We start from the raw sequence: 16,406 nt of genomic DNA, 5'->3' as shown, positions 1-16,406 counted from the left end.
AGAAGTTTGATGCTTGATGATTGTTTTGAGATATGGAGTTAATAATATCAAAGTCGTGCTAGTTGAGTAGTTGTGAAATTGAGAAATATTTGTGTTGAGGTTTGCAAGTCCCGTAGCATGCACGTATGGTAAACGTTATGCAACAAATTTGAAACATGAGGTGTTATTTGATTGTCTTCCTTATGAGTGGCGGTCGGGGACGAGCGATGGTCTTTTCCTACCAATCTATCCCCCTAGGAGCATGCGCGTAGTACCGAGGTTTTTGATGACTTGTAGATTTTTGCAATAAGTATGTGAGTTCTTTATGACTAATGTTGAGTCCATGGATTATACGCACTCTCACCCTTCCATCCTTGCTAGCCTCTTTGATACCGTGCATTGCCCGTTCTCACATTGACAGTTGGCGCAAACTTCGCCGGTGCATCCAAACCCCGTGATATGATACGCTCTTTCACATATAAACCTCCTTATATCTTCCTCAAAACAGCCACCATACCTACCTATTATGGCATTCCCATAGCCATTCTGAGATATATTGCCATGCAACTTTCCATCATTTCATTCATCATGACACATTCATTATTGTCATATTGCTTAGCATGATCATGTAGTTGACATAGTATTTGTGGCAAAGCCACCATTCATAGTTCTTTCATACATGCCACTCTTGGTGCATTGCATATCCCGGTACACCGCCGGAGGCATTCATATAGAGTCATGTTTTGTTCTAGTATCGAGTTGTAATCATTGAGTTGTAAATAAATAGAAGTGTGATGATCATCATTTTCTAGAGCATTGTCCCAAGTGAGGAATATAAAAAAAGAGAAATGCCATAAAAAAAGAGAAGGCCCAAAAAAATATAAAAAAAATAAAAAATGAGAGAAAAAGAGAGAAGGGACAATGTTACTATCCTTTGCCACACTTGTGCTTCAAAGTAGCACCTTAATCCTCATGTTAGAGAGTCTCTTGTCTTGTCACTTTCATATACCAGTGGGAATTTTTCATTATAGAACTTGGCTTGTATATTCCAACAATGGGCCTCCTCAAGTGCCCTAGGTCTTTGTGAGCAAGCAAGTTAGATGCACACCCACTAGTTTCTTTTGTTGAGCTTTCATACATTTATAGCTCTAGTGCATCCGTTGCATGGCAATCCTTACTCCTTGCATTAACATCAATCAGTGGGCATCTCCATAGCCCATTGATTAGCCTCGTTGATGTGAGACTTTCTCCTTTTTTGTCTTCTCCACATAACCCCCCTCATTATATTCTATTCCACCCATAGTGCTATGTCCATGGCTCGCGCTCATATATTGCGTGAAAGTTTATAGGTTTGAGATTACTAAAGTATGAAACAATTGCTTGGCTTGTCATCGGGGTTGTGCATGATGAGAGCATTCTTGTGTGACGAAAATGAAACATGACTAAACCATATGATTTTGTAGGGATGAACTTTCTTTGGCCATGTTATTTTGAGAAGACATAATTGCTTAGTTAGTATGCTTGAAGTATTATTTTTATGTCAATATGAACTTTTGTCCGGAATCTTTCGGATCTGAATATTCATACCACAATTAAGAAGAATTACATTAAAATTATGCCAAGTAGCACTCCGCATCAAAAATTCTGTTTTTATCATTTACCTACTCGAGGACGAGCAGGAATTAAGCTTGGGGATGCTTGATACGTCTCCAACGTATCTATAATTTTTGATTGCTCCATGCTATACTATCTACTATTTTGGACATTATTGGGCTTTATTATTCACTTTTATATTATTTTGGGGACTAACCTATTAACCGGAGGCCCAGCCCAGAATTGCTGTTTTTTTGCCTGTTTTAGGGTTTCGAAGAAAAGGAATATCAAACGGAGTCCAAACGGAATGAAACCTTCGGGAACGTGATTTTCTCAACAAATAAGACCCAGGAGACTTGGACCCTATGTCAAGGCACAAGAGAGGAGGCCACGAGGTAGGGGGGCGCGCCGCCTGCCTACCCCAGGCGCGCCCTCCACCCTCGTGGCCCCCCTGTTGCTCCACCGACGTACTCCTTCCTCCTATATATATCCACGTACCCCAAACGATCAGATACGGAGCCAAAAACCTAATTCCACCGCCGTAACTTTTTGTATCCACGAGATCCCATCTTGGGGCCTATTCTGGAGCTCCGCCGGAGGGGGCATCAATCACGGAGGGTTTCTACATCAACACCATAGCCTCTCCGATGAAGTGTGAGTATTTTACCTCAGACCTACGGGTCCATAGTTTGTAGCTAGATGGCTTCTTCTCTCTTTTTGGATCTCAATACAATGTTCTCCACCTCTCTTGTGGAGATCTATTCGATGTAATCTTCTTTTTGTGGTGTGTTTGTTGAGATCGATGAATTGTGGGTTTCTGATCAAGTCTATCTATGAATAATATTTGAATCTTCTCTAAATTCTTTATGTTTGATTTGTTATCTTTGCAAGTCTCTTCGAATTATCAGTTTGGTTTGGCCTACTAGATTGATCTTTCTTGCAATGGGAGAAGTGCTTAGCTTTGGGTTCAATCTTGCGGTGTCCTTTCCCGGTGACAGTAGGGGCAGCAAGGCACGTATTGTATTTTTGCCATCGAGGATAACAAGATGGGATTTTCTTCATATTGCATGAGTCTACCCCTCTACATCATGTCATCTTGCTTAAGGCGTTACTCTGTCTTTAACTTACTCCCTCCATTCCAAAATATAGTGTGCCCGCGCTTCCCGAGGTTCAACTTTGACTATAAATTTAATCAACGAGACCAACTGCGGCAGGAAATTTTTTTATATAATTGAAAACTTCTTTCGAATACAAATTCACTGATATAATTTTTGTTCCCACCGCAATCGGTCTCGATAGTTAAATTTACGGTCAAAGTTCAAACACGTGGATAGAGGAAGCACTACATTGTGGAATGGAGGGAGTAATACTCTAGATGCATGCTGGATAGCGGTCGATGAGTGGAGTAATAGTAGTAGATGCAGGCAGGAGTCAGTCTACTTGTCTCGGACATGATGCCTATATACATGATCATGCCTAGATATTCTCATAACTATGCTCAATTCTGTCAATTGCTCAACAGTAATTTGTTCACCCACCATAGTATACTTATGCTCTCGAGAGAAGCCACTAGTGAAACCTATGGCCCCCGGGTCTGTATTTATCATATTGATCTCCTACTACTTAGTTATTTCCTTTGCCTTTATTTTATTTTGCATCTTTATCACAAAAATACCAAAAATATTACCTTTATCATATCTATCAGATCTCACTCTCGTAAGTGGCCTTATAGGGATTGATAACCCCTATTTGCGTTGGTTGCGAGGATTTATTTGTTTTGTGCAGGTACGAGGGACTCGCGCGTAGCCTCCTACTGGATTGATACCTTGGTTCTCAAAAACTGAGGGAAATACTTACGCTACTTTGTTGCATCATCCCTTCCTCTTTGGGGAAAACCAACGCAGTGCTCAAGAGGTAGCATCAATCCATACCAACAGGATATTCCATGATGTGCTTATTATCTAAGGATCCTAATTGATTAAGGCGAATTGTAGGAAGGAAACACACCAAAGCAGTAATGAATAAAATGGCAAAAATTGATACTCCAAGAATTGCCCGTGCCTCTATATAAACAACAGAAGGAACCAGCTAGGTAGTACAAGTCTACAACAACCACAACCAAAAGGACTTAGGAGAAGAAAAGAGTAAACAATTTCGTTATGGCTCTAATCCGGATCAAAACAAGTGTTCTGTGCTTGATGGCACTTTTGATGGTTTCAACCACTTTTTTGGCGTGTGAAGCATCAGGGAGGAACATAGGTAAAGTTATATTTAACAGAGCTTATCAACTACGAGACATTTATTTTGGGATGAACTACTAGACACTTATTTTGAGATGAAGGGAGTAGTATATAGGAATTTGTGGTTATAGTGATTTAAAATTTCTTCATAGAGGTAGTATTAATTAAATATCAGGAAGGTAGTAGCAGTGACATAGAAGATATCGATCAGTAGCTGTTTTGCCTGTGTTTACATAGTACATGGTTTTCATAGAATTCGAGTTTAAGTACGAACTGCAACATGTTCTGATGGCACCTTTTGTTTTTGATTGTTGTAGGCCTGGAAGACGCCACTTTCAGTGGATACCAGGAACCCTACGATCCTTCCCCTAGTCCAAATGTTAACGCGTGTGATCACTACTGCAAGCAAGATGGCAAGGGAAGTGGGACCTGCCGTAATGGCGCATGCTGTTGCTCCAAACGTTTGTAGACTAGGAAAATGACCAAGAATGAAATTTGGAAATAAAGATTCACTTGGGAGCATTAAGAGTTGTTTTTCTTACTGGAATAATTTAAATGTAACTTCTTTGTTTTTATATACTCTTCATACTCAAACCCTTTCATGGATCATTTATTTGGACCTGGATATCTTCGGAACATTCTACTAACTGGGAGGGGATCCATGGAATGAGACAGTCCTTGGAGCGATTGTTTCCAAATCGAATGAAAACGAAATGTCAGGTACAACTCATTTGCTATTGTTGCACTAAAAAACCCAAAACCCAATAAATAAAAGGAAAAACAGATGAATCTGGCCAGTCAAATTAGATCTGGTAGTAATGGTTTTCATCTGGCGAGTCAAATCAAATCAATCTTTGATAATGTGATTAATTTACGGTCAGAAACCACCCTTTTCTTTTGCTTTTTGGTTTTTTAGAATTGGGTAAAAACATCTTTTATGTGGACATGTTGGGTATTTCGCCCATTTGAATGACAACAACCTTTCATCCGGTTCTTTGTCCACGTACTATAGACTTGAATGTCACATTTGCAGAACCACAACCTCTTATGATTATGAACTTTCAAGTCTACCCGCAGTATGGCGTGATTGGATAGGTCCTGCCCAATGCTAGTCATGGCTCCTGCCAGCAACTGAGAATCTGTCTCCGTTTGCGAGGAGCTTAGCATGTGCCCCGCATCACAAACACGGAAGCAGATGATATCGCCAAGAGGGCATCAAGGCGACAGCCCTAGGAGCCTGGCGTCTTTGAGGAGCGTCTCTTTAAGCCTTCAGCGGCCCCTCCGGTTGCGGAGCCTACGCTGCCTCAGGAGGAGCTCCCACCACCACCAACCTCAGGAGCTCCCGCCTATGGCCCGACCTCAGGAGCACACTTGCTCCTTGCGCTTGAGCCTTAGGAGGGGTATTGGACTGAAGAATTCAAGGCGTACCTGCTGCGGGTGACACTGCCGGAGAAAGAGGAGGACGCGGAGCGCGTGGTCCGGCAAGCTACGGCGTATTGCATCCAGGATGGTGAGTTGTACAGGAAACGACCCAATGATGTTTCTTTGTGATGCATCTCCAGGAAGCAGGGGGCGAGCTGCTAGTTGACATACACGGCGGGGACTGCGGGCATCACTCGTCGTTGTGCACCCTGGTTGGCAAGGTGTTCCGCAGCGGATTCTACTAGCCCACAGCACTCAGCGACGCAACTAAGCTGGTGAAATCCTATGAGGCTTGCCAGTTCCATGCCAAGCAAATCCACCAGCCGGCTCAGGGCCTCCAGACCATCCCACTTTCGTGGCCGTTTGCGGTCTGGGGCTGGATATCCTAGGTCCATTCCCTCGAGCGCCAGGAGGCTACCGCTACCTCTACGTCGCCATCGACAAGTTCACCAAATGGACGGAGGTGGAAGCCATCCGGACCATCCCAGCCGGGTCGGCAGTTAAGTTCATCAAGGGCCTTGTGAGCCGGTTTTGGATCCCTAACCGCATCATCACTGATAACGGCTCGTAGTTAACAAGCAATCTCTTCAAGACATATTGTGCTAACCTTGGAACGTAGATTTGCTACGCTTCGGAAGCACACCCCAGGAGCAACGGCCAAGACGAGCGTGCCAACGCAGAGGTCTTGAGAGGCCTCAAGACCAGGACCTTCAAGAAGAAGCTCGAGGCCTACAGCAGAGGCTGGCATGACGAGCTCTAGTCCGTGCTGTGGTCCATCCACACCACCGCCACCAAGCCGACAGGCGAGACCCCATTCTTCCTCGTCTATGAAGCAGAAGTGGTTCTCCCACACGAGGTCAGGCATCGCTCCGCACGGGTCCTGGTGTTTGATGAGACGCAGTAGGACGCCATGCGTGGTATGGACCTTGTGTTGGGGGAGGAACGCCGTGATGAAGCCTCGCTCCGGGCGGCAAGGTACGTGTGGGCACTGCGACGGTACCATTATCGCAACGTCTGCTCCAGGACGCTCGAGGTGTGCGATCTTGTCCTGAGGCAGGTGCTCTCCAGGGAAGGGCTGCATGATACGTCTCTGTCGTATCTACTTTTCCAAACACTTTTGCCCTTGTTCTGGACTCTAACTTGCATGATTTGAATGGAACTAACCCGGGCTGGCGTTGTTTTCAGCAGAATTACCATGATGTTATTTATGTGCAGAAATAAACATTGTCGGAATGACCTGAAACTTCACGGAGCAACTTTTCAGAAAATATGAAAAATACCTACAAAAGATGAAGGCCAGGGGGTCCACTACCTGTCCACGAGGGTGGGGGCGCGCCCCTACCTCGTGGGCCCCCTGTTGCCTCTCCGACTCCAACTCCATATATTGTGTTTCGGGGAGAAAAAATCAGAGAGAATAAATCATCGCGTTTTACGATACGGAGCCGCCACCAAGCCCTAAAACCTCTTGGGAGGGCTGATCTGGAGTCCGTTCAGGGCTCCGGAGAGGGGAATCCATCGCCATCGTCATCATCAACCATCCTCCATCACCAATTTCATGATGCTCACCGCCGTGCGTGAGTAATTCCATCGTTGGCTTGCTGGACGGTGATGGGTTGGATGTGATCTATCATGTAATCGAGTTAGTTTTGTTAGGGTTTGATCCCTAGTATCCACTATGTTCTAAGATTGATGTTGCTATGACTTTGCTATGCTTAATGCTTGTCACTAGGGCCCGAGTGCCATGATTTCAGATCTGAACCTATTATGTTTTCATCAATATATGAGTGTTCTTGATCCTATCTTGCAAGTCTATAGTCACCTATTATGTGTTATGATCCGTTAACCCCGACGTGACAATAATCGGGATACTTACCGGTGATGACTGTAGTTTGAGGATTTCATGTATTCACTATGTGTTAATGCTTTGTTCCGGTTCTCTATTAAAAGGAGGCCTTAATATCCCTTAGTTTCCGCAAGGACCCCACTGCCACGGGAGGGTAGGACAAAATATGTCATGCAAGTTCTTTTCCATAACCACGTATGACTATATTCGGAATACATGCCTACATTATATCAATGAACTAGAGCTAGTTCCGTGTCACCCTAGGTTATGACTGTTACATGATGAACCGCATCCGGCATAATTCTCCATCACCGATCCATTGCCTACGAGCTTTCCATATATTGTTCTCCGCTTGTTTACTTTTCCATTGCTATTGCCATCATCACTACAAAATACCAAAAACATTACTTTTACTACTGTTACCTTTTGTTACCGTTATCATTACTATCATATTACTTTGCTACTAAACACTTTGCTGCAGATATTAAGTTTCCAGGTGTGGTTGAAATGACAACTCAGCTGCTAATACTTGAGAATATTCTTTGGCTCCCCTTGTGTCGAATCAATAAATTTGGGTTGAATACTCTACCCTCGAAAATTGTTGCGATCCCCTATACTTGTGGGTTATCAAGACTATTTTCTGGCGCCGTTGCCGGGGAACATAGCTCTATTATTTGAGTCACTTGGGATATATATCTGCTTATCATGATGAAGAACTTGAGAAATCCAAAAACCAAGAGATATCCCTCAACCACGAGGGGAGGTAAGGAACTGCCATCTAGCTCTGCACTTGATTCACCTTCTGTTTTGAGTAAGCTTGCGACACCTACACCTGTTTCTGCTATTCGTTCTGATATGTCGCATGTTATTGATGATGCCACTTCTGCTATGCATGATACTTTTGATGAAACAACTTCTATGCTTGATACTACTGTGCCACTTGGTAAATTTCTTGATGAACAACTTTCTAGAGCTATAGAAATTGAAAATATTGAATATGATGATACTGATGAAAGTGATGATGAAGAATCACTTGTTATTCCTAAGGGTTATGTTTTTGATCAAGAAGCTTCGTTAGATATTTTAGCTTGCAAAAATAGAAATGAACTCAAAAGGCTATTAGCTAAATGGAGTAAGCAATCTCTAAATGCTAGAATGAAACCTGACCCTGCTTTTGCTACTTCACCTATCTTTGTTACTGATAAGGGTTATGAATTCTCTGTTGATCCTGATATAATTACTTTGGTTGAATCTGATCCTTTTCATGGTTATGAATCTAAAACTGTTGTGGCACATCTTACTAAACTGAATGATATAGCCACCCTGTTCACTAAAGATGAGAGAACTCGTTACTTTTATATCCTTAAAATATTTTCATTCTCATTAAAAGGTGATGCTAAGATATGGTTTAATTCTCTTGATCCTGGTTGTGTGCGTAGTCCCAAGGATATGATTTATTATTTCTCTGCTAAATATTTCCCTGCTCATAAGAAACAAGCTGCTTTAAGGGATATATATATAATTTTGTGCAAATTGAAGAAGAGAGTCTCCCACAAGCTTGGGGGAGGCTTCTCCAATTACTTAATGCTTTGCCTGATCATCCTCTTAAGAAAAATGAAATACTTGATATCTTTTATAATGGACTAACTGATGCCTCCAGAGATTACCTGGATAGTTGTGCTGGTTCTGTTTTCAGGGAAAGAACACTGGATGAATCTGAAATTCTATTGAATAATATGTTGACAAATGAAAATAATTGTACACCTCCGGAGCCAATTCCTGAGCCTATTCCTAAACCAACTCCGAAGAAGAGGGGTATTCTATTTCTCAGTCCTTAAGATATGCAAGAGGCAAAGAAATCTATGAAAGAAAAAGGTATTAAAGGTGAAGATGTTAAGAATTTACCTCCTATTGAAGAGATACATGGTCTTAATTTACCGCCTGTTGAAGAAACATATAATCTTAATCCATTACCTATTGAAGAAACTCATGGTCTTGATAACCCGATACAGGTAGTAAAGGTAAATTCTCTCTATAGATATGATAAAGCTGAAATCCCATTTACTAAGTTTGCTAGCCCATGCTTAGATGAGTTTGATAAATTTATGGCTAAGCAAGAAGACTTTAATGCTTATTTTGGTAGACAATTGAAATACAATTCAAATATGCTTGAACACTTGGGTGATTATATGGCTAATGTTAAAGGTGAACTTAAACTTATTAGTAAACATGCTTCTATGGTTACCACTCAAGTAGAACAAGTACTTAAAGCTCAAAATGATTTTCTCAATGAATTGAATAGTAAGGATAATGATAATGCTGTAAGAGTTATGACTAGAGGTGGTAAAATGACTCAGGAACCTTTGTATCCTGAAGGCCACCCTAAGAGAATTGAGCAAGATTCTCAGAGAAATAATATAGATGTACCTAGTTCTTCTAAAAAGAAGAAAACGAAAAATGATAGGACTTTGCATGCTTCTAGTGAACCTATCACTGAAACACTTGAGAATCCACATGATATTTCTGTTTCTGATGCTGAAACACAATCTGGTAATGAACCTGAAACTAGTGATAATGTTAATAATAATGTTCATGATGATGCTCAACCTAGTAATGATAATGATATAGAAATTGAACCTGCTGTTGATCTTGATAACCCACAATCAAAGAATCAACATTATGATAAGAAAGACTTTGTTGCTAGGAAACATGGTAAAGAAAGAGAGCCTTGGGTTCAGAAACCCATGCCTTTTCCTCCCAAACCATCCAAGAAAAAGGATGATGAGGATTTTGAGCGCTTTGCTGAAATGACTAGACTTATCTTTTTGCGTATGCGATTAACTGATATGCTCAAAACCAATCCTTATGCTAAGTACATGAAAGATATTATTACAAATAAAAGAAAGACACCAGAAGCTGAAATTTCCACCATGCTTGCTAATTATACTTTTAAGGGTGGAATACCAAAGAAACTTGGAGATCCCGGTGTACCAACTATACCATGCTCCATTAAAAGAAACTATGTTAAAACTGCTTTATGTGATCTTGGAGCCGGTGTTAGTGTTATGCCTCTCTGTTTATATCGTAGACTTGATTTGAATAAGTTGACACCTACTGAAATATCTTTGCAAATGGCTAGTAAATCAACTGCTATACCTATCAGTATTTGTGAGGATGTGCCTGTTGTAGTTGCAAACGTTACTATTTTAACAGACTTTGTTATTCTTGATATTCCCGAGGATGATAGTATGTCTATTATTCTTGGAAGACCCTTTTTGAATACTGCAGGGGCTGTTATTGATTGCACTAAAGGCAATGTCACTTTTCATGTTAATGGTAATGAGCATACTGTACACTTTTCGAGGAAACAACCTCAAGTTCATAGTATCAACTCTATTGGAAAAATTCCATTGATTATATTTGGAGATTTTGAATTTCCTCTTCTTACTATCAAGAAGAAATATGATATTCTTATTATTAGGGACGTGCATACCCCCGTTGAGGTAACATAGTGTTATTCGAAATTTCTCCAGTTCCATGTTATTCGGAATGAGTTCGTTAACAAGACTTGATCAACCTTGTTAGTGGATTCCTTTTGATGATCATGAGATGGAAGAAACTAGAAGGCACAACCTTCTGTACCCCACTTTTACTTTCTGTTATTTATATTAAATAAAATAAAAATAAATATTTTTCTGTCTGTTATCTGATTATCCGTGCAATATAAAAATACCTCGAAAATAAAAGTTCTCCAAATGCCCTGAAATTTAAATACGATTTTCTAGAACATTTGAGAATATTTGGCACTAATAACACAGCAGGGGGGTCAACCACCTGCCCACGAGGGTGGAGGGCGCGCCCTACCCCCTAGGCACGCCCCCTGCCTTGTGGGCCCACGTTGGCCCTCCTCCACTTATCCTTTCACCCATACACTCCTTCTTCCTCCCCCAAACACGAATATCCAGCTCAAGCACGAGTTCTAGCTCACTTTGCTGCCATTTTCGATATCCTTGCTCAAAGCACCTCTCACAAAACTGCTTGGGGAGATTGTTCCTTTGTATGTGACTCCTCCATTGGTCCAATTAGTTTTTGTTCTAGTGCTTTATTCATTGCAAATTTTTGCTGCTTAGGTAACCCTGTTCTTGAGCTTGCATGTTAATTTATATGGTTCCAAGTAGTTTTGGTGCATGATATAGGCTCTAGGCACTTGTAGGAGTAGTTGCTATCAATATTATTGAGTTTGGTTTACTTTTATTTTGAAGTTACTAAAAATTTTCAGAATTTTTCAGAGGAAGAAATATGCTTAGGAAAATGTTCCAAGGTGGTTCTTCAAGGAAGCAAGGACCCAGGCTTGCAATGCGTGATGCTGATGATGAGCCACCAAGAGACGCACCAGTGCGTCCTTGTGAATGGCCTTCTGAGAACTTTATGGATCGAGCGGGAATCAAGGAAGAAATCAACGCATATTTGCGTAACGCTGATCTTGTGAGCTTCGAGGAAGAGAAGTGTAGCCAGTATCACAACCTCACCAGTACCTTTGTGAGGAGGTTTGAATTTTCAACTTCACGGAATTCTCCAACTGTCATGTTTGATCTTTATGATAATTCTTACACTATGGACTTAGAGGATTTTACCACTGCTTGCAAACTTCCACAATGGGGTAGTATAAGGGATCCTCGCAAATCTGAATTTAGAGATTTTCTTGCTAGTATAACTGTGGGAGAATCTAGAGATATAACACAAGCCACCATAGGGAGCATTCACTTTCCTGCTATACATTATTTTGCTCTCTTCATAGGTAGATGCATTAACGGTAAGGATGAAGCATGTCACATGTGTGTCCCCGACCTCAGTATTCTTAGGAGTGTTGTGTTAGGAGATAAATCTTATAATTTGGGAGCCATTGTTGCACGTAGGTTGCATCTTAATAGATTTAATGGAGATTTATTTGGGGGAATTTATGCAACCCACATAGCTAATTTTCTTGGTATAGCCATACGCGAAGATGATATTGAATTACCTCCTGCTTACATAGACTTTAATGCTATGGTTCACCACCAGTTTGTCGAGAGGAATGAATCACCTCTCCAGTATCGACTAATCTTTGACAGACGCCATGCTGTCCATATTACTCTCCCTGCTCCTGCCTTCTTTGATCATCAGGCAAAAGGAAGATATACTATTACCAGAGAGGAGGCAGATGAGTACGAGAGGAGAGCGGCGGAGGCCGCTCGTCGCCACGCTGCAGCTCAGCAGGCGATAGCCGCTGCATCGCAGTACGACCCCAGCTACTATTATGGATATCCGCCAGGCCAGCCGTGGCCATAGACCAACTTAGGCCAAAAGCCTAAGCTTGGGGGAGTATGTATTTCCCACCGACATTACATTTATGCTCACACACTCATTGCTAGATGTCGGTGCTCATACTTTTTCATTGTATCATCCATGCTAGTTTATTTTCCTTTTTATGCTTTCTTCTTGTGTGTTTAATAAACCCTTAAAAAACAAAAAAAAAATTGTTGTAGCTTTTAATCAGTTTAATTTCCATGCTTGTAGTAGTAATTAAAAAGAAAACCCAAAAAGATTTTCTGTTCTTCTTTTGCTTGTTGGGAGCTTTCCCGTGTAAATAGTTTTATTTCTTTTCTTTTCTTTGGGGGTCGATAGGAGAAGACCATAATTAAATTGTTGAAGTGGCTCTTGCATTCTTGTTGATCTGACAAAAGAGCCCATATTGCCTTGTCTTCTCCTGTTTATTTAATGCCTGCAGATTCCAGCTTAGTCCAATGCATGTGCACTATTATTATTATTCACATCGTTCGGTCGTGCAAGTGAAAGGCAATTATGATGATATATGGTGGACTGGCTGAGATGAGAAAAGCTGGTATGAACTCGACCTCTTTTGTTTTTGTAAGTATGATTAGTTCATCGTTCCTGATTCAGCCTATTATGAATAAACATGTTTGCAATGACAATTAGAGACCATAGTTTCTTGTGCCATGCTTGATTATCTATGAGTTATAATGGTTTACCTTGCGTGCCAACATGCTATTGAGATAGTTATGATGTGGTATGATAGGGTGGTATCCTCCTCTGAATGATTTAAGTGACTTGACTTGGCGCATGTTCACGCATGTAGTTGAAACAAAATCAACATAGCCTTCACGATATTTATGTTCATGGTGGATTATATCCTACTCATGCTTGCATTCGGTGTTGATTAATTTTAATGCATGTTCATGACTGTTGTCGCTCTCTAGCTGGTCGCTTCCCAGTCTTTTGCTAGCCTTGCCTTGTACTAAGTGGGAATACTCCTTATGCATCCAATCCCTTAAACCCCAAAGTTATTCCACATGAGTCCACTATACCTACATATATACGGTATCTACCTGCCGTTCCAAGTAAATTTGTATGTGCCAAACTCTAAACCTTCAAATAAATATCCTGTTTTGTATGCTCGAATAGCTCATGTATCAACTAGGGCTGTCTGTATCTTCCATGTTAGGCGGGTTATTCTCAAGAGGAGTGGACTCCGCTCCTCACTCACGAGATAAATGGCTGGTCACCGGGATGCCCATGCTTTATGCAAACTAAATCAAAATAATTGCAAACAAAACTCCCCCTGGGAATCTTGTTAGTTGGAGGCACTCATTGTTTCGAGCAAGCCATGGATTGATGCTTGTTGGTGGAAGGGGGAGTATAAACTTTACCATTCTGTTTGGGGACCGCCTATAATGTGTGTACCATGGAAGATATCGCCATCTCTTGGTTGTTATGTTGACAATGAAAGTATACCGCTCAAAATATTATTCGCCTCTGTTTCAAAACCGAGCTTTGGCACCTCTACAAATCCCTGCTTCCCTTTGCGAAGGGCCTATCTATTTACTTTTATGCTGAGTCATCATCTTCTTATTAAAAAGCACCAGTTGGAGAGCACCACTGTTATTTGCATTCATTACTGTTAGTTTACATTGAGTATGACTTGACTGGATCTATTTTACCATGAATTACAATGTCTAGTCAGTCCTTGGTCTTTAAAGGTGCTCTGCATTTATGTTTTGCAGTCTCAGAAAGGGCTAGCGAGATACCATCTTGTTATATCATATTATGATTGTTTTGATAAAGTGTTGTCATCCGAGATTTATTATTATGGCTTGCTAGTTGATTATGCTATTGATATTAGTAAACTTGAGACCTATGCATTATTGCAAATGTGGTTAGTTATAATCTTTGCTGAAAACTTGAATGCTGGCTTTACATATTTACAACAACAAGAGCAAACAGAGTTTGCAAAAGTTTTTCTTTATCACTTTCAGTTTATCAACTGAATTGCTTGAGGACAAGCAAAGGTTTAAGCTTGGGGGAGTTGATACGTCTCTGTCGTATCTACTTTTCCAAACACTTTTGCCCTTGTGTTGGACTCTAACTTGCATGATTTGAATGGAACTAACCCGGACTAACGCTGTTTTCAGCAGAATTACCATGATGTTATTTATGTGCAGAAACAAACGTTCTCGGAATGACCTGAAACATCACGGAGCAACTTTTCAGAAAATATGAAAAATACCTGCAAAAGATGAAGGCCAGGGGGCCCACCACCTGTCCACGAGGGTGGGGGCGCACCTGCCCCCCTAGGGCGCACCCCCTACCATGTGGGCCCCCTGTTGCCTCTCCGACTCCAACTCGAACTCCATATATTGTGTTTCGGGGAGAAAAAATCAGAGAGAAGAAATGATCGCGTTTTATGATACGGAGTTGCCGCCAAGCCCTAAAACCTCTCACGAGGGCTGATCTGGATTCCGTTCGGGGCTCCGGAGAGGGGAATCCGTCGCCATCGTCATCATCAACCATCCTCCATCACCAATTTCATGATTCTCACCGCCGTGCGTGAGTAATTCCATTGCAGGCTTGCTGGACTGTGATGGGTTGGATGGGATCTATCATGTAATCGAGTTAGTTTTGTTAGGGTTTGATCCCTAGTGTCCACTATGTTCTGAGATTGATGTTGCTATGACTTTGCTATGCTTAATGCTTTTCACTAGGGCCCGAGTACCATGATTTCAGATCTGAACCTATTATGTTTTCATCAATATATGAGTGTTCTTGATCCTATATTGCAAGTCTATAGTCACCTATTATGTGTTATGATCCGTTAACCCCGAAGTGACAATAATCAGGATACTTACCGGTGATGACCGTAGTTTGAGGAGTTCATGTATTCACTATGTGTTAATGCTTTGTTCCGGTTCTCTATTAAAAGGAGGCCTTAATATCCCTTAGTTTTCGTAAGGACCCCGCTGCCACGGGAGGGTAGGACAAAAGATGTCATGCAAGTTCTTTTCCATAAGCACGTATGTCTATATTCGGAATACATGCCTACATTATATCAATGAACTGGAGCTAGTTCTGTGTCACCCTAGGTTATGACTGTTACATGATGAACCGCATCTGGCATAATTCTCCATCACCGATCCATTGCCTACGAGCTTTCCATGTATTGTTCTGTGCTTATTTACTTTTCCGTTGCTATTGCTATCATCACTACAAAATACCAAAAACATTACTTTTACTACTATTACCTTTTGTTACCGTTATCACTACTATCATATTACTTTGCTACTAAACACTTTGTTGCAGATATTAAGTTTCTAGGTGTGGTTAAATTGAGAACTCAGCTGCTAATACTTGAGAATATTCTTTGGCTCTCCTTGTGTCAAATCAATAAATTTGGGTTGAATACTCTACCCTTGAAAACTGTTGCGATCCCCTATACTTGTGGGTTATCACAAGCTCTCACCCATGTGGGAGCACCCATTTAGGATTGCCTGTGTCTTCAGGCCTGGCGCCGCACGCCTGGAGACACATGACGTGATCCCCATCTAGAACACCTGGAACATCCAGCACCTCCAGAAATTCTATCCATGAAGCAAGGCCCAGTGCCTGTGAAGGTCTCCGCTCGTGACACTCTCATCTAATAATGAGTGGGGCTGTACATGCCCCAGAGTCTCCGGAGTGCCGCCCTCGGGCCTCGGAGGCTCCCTCCCATGTCCTAGTGGCCGCCCTAGTGAGAAGACTAGACTATGTGTCGGACGCGGCTATTGATAACCCACAAGTATAGGGGATCGCAACAGTTTTCGAGGGTAGAGTATTCAACCCAAATTTATTTATTCGACACAAGGGGAGCCAAATAATATTCTCAAGTTTTAGCAGTTGAGTTGTCAATTCAACCACACCTGAAAGACTTAATATCTGCAGCAAAGTATTTAGTAGCAAAGTAATATGGAAGTAGCGGTAATGGTGGCAAAAGTAACAATAGTAGTTTTCATAGAAAT

Source organism: Triticum dicoccoides, chromosome 1A (assembly GCF_002162155.2).
Source record: "Triticum dicoccoides isolate Atlit2015 ecotype Zavitan chromosome 1A, WEW_v2.0, whole genome shotgun sequence".
Taxonomy (NCBI): domain Eukaryota; kingdom Viridiplantae; phylum Streptophyta; class Magnoliopsida; order Poales; family Poaceae; genus Triticum; species Triticum dicoccoides.
The sequence above is the reverse complement of the archived record's forward strand: the minus strand, read 5'-3'. Positions refer to the sequence as shown.